The sequence below is a fragment of the Hyla sarda genome, chromosome 4, assembly GCF_029499605.1.
Source record: "Hyla sarda isolate aHylSar1 chromosome 4, aHylSar1.hap1, whole genome shotgun sequence".
Lineage (NCBI taxonomy): Eukaryota > Metazoa > Chordata > Amphibia > Anura > Hylidae > Hyla > Hyla sarda.
Window position 1 is genome coordinate 16,336,215 of NC_079192.1, and position 7,109 is coordinate 16,343,323.

Genomic DNA, 7,109 nt, shown 5'->3' on the forward strand with positions numbered 1-7,109 from the left:
TCCTTTGTTCTGTGGTCGCTGTGCACTGGTGATATGCATTTATATACCTTCTCTTTGTACATCGTATTTTCCTTTTCATTATATTCAGGATAATTTATTCGGTGACATAGTTTGATGTTGCATGTGTATTATCTTATTAGTTAGCACCACTGCTTGAGCCATTGCATTGTATTATAGAGGGACGGGACTTGGTGAGAAGGGGGTTCATGGCCCCTCTCCCATGTTGTAGTGGTGGCTCAATTAAGAGCCTTTTAATTGTTTTTAGCTCTTTCTGTCTTTTTTCATATGTATTTGATATCTAATAAAATAAAATAAAACATGTTAATTATATGAATATTGATCCTGTGGTGTGCACTCTTTACAGTAAAACTTTACCCTTGTATAGAAAGCTCTTTGCTTACTGAGTAGTAGCTCCCACTGTATGAATTGGTGAGCCCCCCTATTTTTGCATTGATTTCTAAGAGTTTGTTGGTGGATCTTTTATCCACCTTTTTCTAGGGAAGGAGCTCCCGTTTATTGTTTTGGTTTATTATTACCAAATTGGTTTGAGGCATAGTGGCAATAGTCCTTCATCGTGTTGTTGTGGTGTGTTTTTTTCTACACAACTCAGATTTGTTAACATGGAGGCCAGGGAGGCATTATGGAGTAGCCAAGTTGGCTCAGTCTTCAGTGTGGATCCAGATAAAGCTATGGACAAGGATTTTGCCCAATTAAGTCGAGATATTATTGAGACACAGAAACATATCACACGTCTATGGTGGAATATTAAAAGTTTAGAAGAGTATGTTCGACTAGGGATTTACCCTAGGGGGCTCAGGGTGCAGATTTTCCCAGCGTGGGAAGTAACCCCCGAATTCAAAACCATATGGGAGTCAGGATTGGCTAGATGCTCCGTAATTATCATTGAGATGCTTATTAAACATGATAGAGAGTTGTTGAAAAACATCAAGGAGAAACTAATTGAATTGGAGATGCAACTTTTGACCTGGGATAAAGAGAAATTGGTATTACCATTTCAGGAGAAGCTCAGGAGCATGATGGACAAATTTGAGAAAGAAATCATGGAGGGGAAGAGAAGTAAGTTCAGCAGAGATCGTGGAGACTATGATCGACAGGATGTCTATAGATGGCAACATAGAGGCAATCGTAGATATTGGAAAAGGAGTAATGCAGCGAACAGTAACATTGTAGAACAGGGAGATTTGAATAGGGAGGCGAGTAGTAGTGATTTTTTATCAACAGAGGCAAGCGACACAGACGGAGGACCCGAAGGGGGAAACGTAAACCCCAAAAAAAGAGCACCCAGACATCGGGCACCCACCTCCACCTACCGCAAGAAATACAGATAGATGCAATAAGCACCACGGGGGTGGCGGCAGCAGTGGAAGGGGATGGGGGCTTTGATGTTCAGGGGGACCAGGACCAACAAGAACAATTACAGATTCTGAATCTTTCTTCACACAGGCTCACCGATTCAGAAATGTCAGTATTGAGTAGAGGACTAACTTTCTCACCAATGAGGAAACTGGACAAATTTGATTTCATTAAGGATACCTATTTGTTTTGCAGAAAAATAGTATTGAAGCTGCTACATGATAAGCCTATGATGTCGTCAAGTCTGGAACGAGATGATCGAGAGATATTGCGTGACCTCATGGACCTTTTGGAGGAGAACCAAACAGGTACACAATCCGGAAGTCGCTGCCCCTGCATTAAACCTTCTAGAACAGCCCCCCCTTTCTCTCTGTTCCCTACTGTCCAGGTGTTTTTCCAGACGATCATGGAAGCAGTATGTAAACTACCCAATAATTGTGTTTCAGGGAGGAACTTGACCAGAGAGGAACAGCAAGCGATAAATGATCTGAAGAATAACAAGGACTTCCTGATTAAGGAAGCTGATAAAGGCGGAAACGTTGTCCTGTGGCCCTTAGATAAATATATCTGTGAGGCATTGAGACAGCTGAATGACCGGAACTATTATCAACAATTACCATCAGACCCAACGGACTACTTCCAAAGGAGGTTCACACACATTCTTGACTCAGCCCTGGAATACGGAGTAATATCCAAAAAGGAACTTGAATACCTGCAGGTAAAAGAGCCACGTATTGCAACATTCTATATGCTCCCTAAGGTACACAAAAACAGGGAAAATCCACCTGGAAGACCAATTATTTCAGGGATAGGAAGCCTATGTGAAAGAGCTACTACCTACATTGATTTTTCTCTGCAGCCCCTGGTAACAGCACTACCATCATATTTGAGAGATTCTCTACACCTGATGCAAATGATTAAGGACATACAAATCCCGAAAGGAACATTATTAGTTACATGTGACGTAGAATCACTGTACTCCAATATCGGACACCAAGACGGCATCTGTGCAATTACATACTACTTGGAACAACAGGTAAACCGGGACATACAGTTTGATTCTTTTTTGATCACGCTTCTGGATTTTGTTCTACATCATAATTTCTTTACCTTTGATAACAAATTTTTTTTACAGATATCAGGCACGGCGATGGGCGCACGTTGTGCCCCCTCCTATGCCAACCTCTTTATGGGTTGGTGGGAGGGGACACACGTGTACCCATCGCCCTATTTTCATCATGTACTCAAATGGTTTAGGTTCATAGATGATATTTTGTTTCTTTGGACAGGTACACAGGAAGAATGTTTGGAATTTATTTCTTTTCTTAATCAGAACAACGTCAATGTAAGACTGACGCACACTATCTCCCCTTGGGCAGTGGAATTTCTGGATCTTCGAATAGAGGTGAGCAACGGGCATTTAGAGACTAATCTATACCGGAAGAGCACAGCTACCAATAGTTTGCTGCATTACTCCTCTTTTCACCCTAGACACACCTTGAGGGGGATCCCTATCGGACAATTTCTGCGTGTGAGAAGAAACTGTAGCCGACCCCAAGATTTCAAAGTACAGGCTTTGGACCTTACTAATAGATTCAAAAAGAGGGGATACCCGAAAAGTATTATATCCCAGGCCTACCAAAGGGCTAATGGCATTGAGAGAAGAGCACTCCTTGAGGGGACTTCTAAAAGACTGGAGGATAACACTATAAGATTTGTGGCCACATATAACAACCAGTGGCAGGACATCAGGAAGATATTAGGTGAGAACTGGAACATTTTGCTATCAGATAACCAGGTTAGAAATGTGATACCTGAGAGACCAATGTTGGTCTCAAGAAGAGCGCCAAACTTGAGGGATTTATTAACAAGGAGCCACTTTCAGAGACCCACAAGAACTCTAGGCCGGGGTTTCAAACATCATGGATCATATCCGTGTGGAGATTGTACTGCCTGTCAATTTATGACACCTAAGCAAGTATTTACCAATCCACGAAATGGAAAAAGCTACCATCTAAAAAATTACATCAACTGTAAAACATCACCATCATTTGCCCTTGTGGTAAACTATATGTGGGACAAACTGGACAACAGCTTAGAAAAAGAATACAGAAGCATCTATCCACCATAGCATTGGCTCGTCGAGATAAAGACAGATTCAAAACCCTGACAACCGTGGCAAACCACTTTTTGGAACATCATGGAGGACGCCCATATGGCTTACAGGTTATCGGCTTGGAAAGAATTATGACAAATATGAGAGGAGGACCCATTACCCAAAGATTACTACAAGTAGAATCCAAATGGATTTTCGAATTGGGAACAGTGTCTCCCTGGGGCATGAACGAGGACCTACTGTTTACTGGCTTTTTGGGTGAGTGAGGAGCTGTCATTACTGTGGCTATTCTATTATATGTGTGTGTTCACACATCCAATTATGTGGTATGGGTGTGCGTTTTTACGGACACTCATGCATAGATCCTTTGGAGAGATTGTACACTTGTATGTTTCAGGTCGACGATCATTCAGGCACTTTCCAGTAGGGATGACTTAAAGTGATATCAAGTTTACATGTCACTCATTCTTTACAGGCAAGTATGGGTTTGTAGTGTAGTGGGTTGGTTTGGGGTGGTTGTTTTAGAGGAGGGGGGCTAGTGGTTTTTTGTGTGTTGGGGAGGGGTTTTTGTGTGGGGGGGGGGGCACCGCACCATTCATGTGATCAGGGAGGACATTAGTCCCTGGGTCATGCTTGGGCCACACCTATTTCACACACTCACATCTCATTCACTATCACACATTGATCACACTACATGGTCAGCCAGCACATGACCACTTATACAACAGTCACTTCACCACACATAGGGGGTATAGGCACCACACGCACAGCAGGTTTGGTCACACACACACACACACACACACACATTCACTTACACCGGGTGGGCTTGTTCAGACATGGGGGCATCTTGTCGGAGTGATTAGCTGTACTATACTAATGGTTTTTGCATCACTTTTCCAGACTAAGTTGATCCTGAGTTATTGTACTTACCTCGTGTTGTTCCAAGAATTGTTGAGTCCCTAATGGCGGGTGCAATGTGGAGTCTAGGAAGATGATAAAAAGAAGAACGTATGAGAATATTTGGACATACGTGTGGCAACTTGATACTCTTGGATAATGGATTTTCCAGCCTGGATTTGGACCCTATTGACTGCTACGGGTCCCCCCTAGGATGATCTAATTTGGGAAATTTTGGGATTGATGGACTTTTTTGTAGCCATCCTCCCACACACACTACGAGAACATTTATGGATGTGGACTCCATTTTGGAGACCCTGGACTGCATTGACTTAATTAAGAAGAGGATGCCACTTGCCCAGTCTGGATGACCATTAAATTTGGATGATCATTAAATTTTGAACATTAATGCTTTATGTAGTATCTTAATACTGGTTTATTTAACATGGACCTGGTCGGGAGGCCCTTGAGGGTTACACAGGCTGTTTTGACTAAGGGGATATTGGGCCATCCTTTATCTGCTCGGGACACCAGGTATGATACAGCAATGGTGACTCTTAATTTTATTTTAATAGAGATATATATCTCGTATATTATTGATTCTGCATATATGGTGGAATTATATATAGGACGAAGATCTTCTTACAATTGCTATTTCTCTATGATTGGGATCAGATAGACATCATATTGATATAATCATTTGCACATATTTTTAATTTTTATTATTATTTTGGGTATTTTATATTTATATATTTATATATTATTATATTTATTTAATTTTTCATTTACTCTTTGCATTAATTATCTAGAGATCTCGCACTTATTCAAATGGATGACCACACATTGGTTATTTGCCTACTCACTTCATTATTTTTACACTTTTCAATAAATTACACACACACTAGTCATTTCCTATTTCTTTTATATATATATATATATTTTTTTTTAAATACATATATATAATATACTTTGCCCCCCATACATACATATATATTGTGTTTTATCACTTATTAATAATATATATTTTTTTATATTTTTTTATTTTTTTACTTTTCACATTTCATCCATATATATATATATATATATTATTTATTTTCAATCATACACATTTATATTTCTATATATATTTTATTTACTTTTTTATATATAATGTCTATCATGTTACGGTCTAATTTACTTACCATCATGGTATGCACAATACTATTCTATTATTGAGTTCCACTGTGTCAATATACATTGCTATGTATTTACCTGGTGTCCTGACATAAAGGGTGCGCATGCGCTGAGGTATAAAAAAACTTTAACAACATGTGATCACATGACGCCTCACGTGACCTTGGTCACGTGAGACGCCCTTATTCCTGGATACGGCATTACTGCGCTTGATAGCATACATCTAATAGAGGAGATCATGTGACCACTTGCTGGTCACATGGTCTGTACTCATGACGCACGCATAGCGGAAGTGGGTGGCGGAGGCGGAAGTCCACGCCGGCTCCACTACACACAGCGTGGTTCACCCTCAATGGCCTCACCTGACAGGTATTATTTAATATATTATGCTGATATAAAAGACCCTGAGGGCAGGTAGACTACAACACCCCTGAGGAAGTCACAAACGGTGACGGAACGCGTGGGGCTTTAGGGGTCCCGTCCCGCTTTCTATCCTTTTGGCTCCTTTGTTCTGTGGTCGCTGTGCACTGGTGATATGCATTTATATACCTTCTCTTTGTACATCGTATTTTCCTTTTCATTATATTCAGGATAATTTATTCGGTGACATAGTTTGATGTTGCATGTGTATTATCTTATTAGTTAGCACCACTGCTTGAGCCATTGCATTGTATTATAGAGGGACGGGACTTGGTGAGAAGGGGGTTCATGGCCCCTCTCCCATGTTGTAGTGGTGGCTCAATTAAGAGCCTTTTAATTGTTTTTAGCTCTTTCTGTCTTTTTTCATATGTATTTGATATCTAATAAAATAAAATAAAACATGTTAATTATATGAATATTGATCCTGTGGTGTGCACTCTTTACAGTAAAACTTTACCCTTGTATAGGAAACATAATTAATTATAACACAACAAGAAATTACAGTACAATGCAACAGAATACGCCATGGAGCAGTGGGCCCCTAACAGTGACACAAGGGATGTCTCAGGCAACATTTAGCCCCCAGGATGACACCCTGCACTGGGACACTATATATACATGTATAACAAATATGAAATGTAATAAAATTCTCCCTGACCTCTAATGTTTTTCTTTCTGAGAGGGAGAGGGTAGTGTTAGCACTTGGCCAATCTTGGAAAATTACCAACTACCCATGACATGGGAATACAGAGAATATAGGCTAAACAGGTGGCCTACTGTGACCCAAGGGCCTTATAAACCATTAATTAGACTGAGTTTACACATTGTACAAAGAAAAACAAACAGCAGTGAACAGGCATAAAAAACTCATAAACTCATGTGTGAATATAGCCTAACCCAGTACTTGAATACATACTTAACTAATTTCATTATTTTATTTATATTTTGCTTTCAATAGATTTTTTTTAGGTTTACAGAGTTGACAAGAATTTACAGTAATAATAATCAAATGAAGAAAATATGAGACAGACAGGCCTATAGTTCATACAAGCAGGTCATGTGACTTCAGCCATAGTGCAAGTCAGTGTTCACTTACTGCATGTTGACTTCTATATTTCAGATATGTCAT